This window comes from Homarus americanus, unplaced genomic scaffold (genome assembly GCF_018991925.1).
Source record: "Homarus americanus isolate GMGI-L3 unplaced genomic scaffold, GMGI_Hamer_2.0 scaffold56333, whole genome shotgun sequence".
NCBI lineage: Eukaryota > Metazoa > Arthropoda > Malacostraca > Decapoda > Nephropidae > Homarus > Homarus americanus.
This window is the reverse complement of record NW_024734940.1, coordinates 13,047,557-13,049,316: the sequence shown is the minus strand read 5'-3', so window position 1 is coordinate 13,049,316 and position 1,760 is coordinate 13,047,557. Positions and strand designations below refer to the sequence as shown.

Genomic DNA, 1,760 nt, shown 5'->3' with positions numbered 1-1,760 from the left:
TCTCTCAGCGCGGCATAGCGGCCCCCTCCCCTACCGCCCGCCGTGTGTTGAGGGGTGGCGCTGGGTGGCACTTTCTCGACGGATTATTGAGGTTTGTAGTCAACACCACCCTCCTCCTGTAAACTAACAACTTTTACGAGATTTTGAACGAAAATATAAAAATAATTTAAAAAACACTTGACTGTTATTGGACCACGGGAAACTGGGCATCATCATATCGGGGTTATGAAATTATAAAATATATTACCTAGTTTCTGGTTAATAAATCACGGATTCTTTCTTCATCACCAATGGGTCGCGAGCAGTGATCCTCTGAACTATAACGGATTTAAAGGTTCTGTTAGTAAGTAAAGCTGACCAGACTAAACGTATTGTGTGCATCAGTTTTCTGTGAGGAGTAATGGGGAGTAATTATTCATTACGTGGTGTATGAGAGGAGAAAGCGGGGCGCGGGACAGAGGCCGTCAGTGTGTGGAGGTAAAAATAGCTCGCCTTCACCTTGTTAACTCTATGTGTTAACAAAATTCCCTACAAATACACCTGACAAGCACAAACGTCTCACAGATGCTCATTGGACCAATATGGCCGACGTGCCCACACGCCAGACCAAACGTTCATCCCCAGCGGGATTCGAACCCGCGGCCTCTGGATTAGAAGTCCAGCGCGCTATCCACTGCGCCATGGGGACATATTAACCCACCACGCGTGTTCTGGTGCAGTTCGACCGATTTCATTTTATTAGTTGTTATATTAATGATGACATAAGTACATATATTTAGTAACATTATATGGTTGTACAGCTATATTGATTTTCCTTACCCCAAACTGTATCAAGTTATAGACTACAGCGACACTGTAGTAGGCTGGGGGAGTGTTGGGTACTCACTCAAGGTCAGGCAGGGTACAGGTGAGCAGCAGCAGGTGTTTCAGGATACACTTACAGGACACAAATATGTAACCCCCCCCCCCTCCCCCATACACATAATACATCAACAATATTTCCTAATATTTATAAAACTAATCACCCGACACAACAACGCATTATATAGAGTAAACATTATTAAACATTAAAATATATCTAAAGTAAACATACTAAACACAGTCATCATGGTCGTCTCAATGTTTATGTAAAGTTGTCAACATTCGACTAATTCTAACCTAACCAAACCAAGAGTAAAAATTAATTATTCTAAACATTCATATATACTTAAATTAAACGAAAAAAATATTAACCCTGTCTGTATTTTTTTTTGGGGCAAAGGTTTAGTGTATGTTGTATAGTTTGTGGTTATAAATATACGTGAGATGGAGGGGGGGCAGAGAGTTAAGGAACAATGAACTATTTTGAGGACACGTACAGGGCTGAACATTACTCTCTTCCCTTGTAACAAAACGCTTGTTGATATACGCGTCTTCGCCATAACAAATTTTTAATAATATACACAGTACATTGTTTTATATTATTATTATTATTATTTAGAGTTTATTTAATACAATAAAAATTACAGAGTGTGTATAGAATGTTTTTTAATTATTATGTCTTTATACGTATATACAAGCCTAGTGCATGAATATAAGGACATTTTTAATATCGTATTTTTTCCTATTGATTTAAATAACCTTTTAGGATTAATTCTGTCTATGAGAGAGGTCCTGAGTTCAAGGTGAGGCAGTGGAAACAAGGAGGGAGTGGGGAGAGAGAGAGAGGGAGTGGGTAGAGAGAGAGGGAGTGGGGAGAGAGGAGTTGGGAGAGTGGGTAT

General features: G+C 39.6%; 1 non-coding gene across 1 annotated transcript; it reads right to left on the bottom strand.

Annotated features, from left to right (window-relative positions):
* Window positions 1-615: 615 nt before the first annotated feature.
* Trnar-ucu lies at window positions 616-688 on the bottom strand. The gene has a single exon. It is a non-coding gene; the product is annotated as a tRNA-Arg (tRNA).
* Window positions 689-1,760: the final 1,072 nt, after the last annotated feature.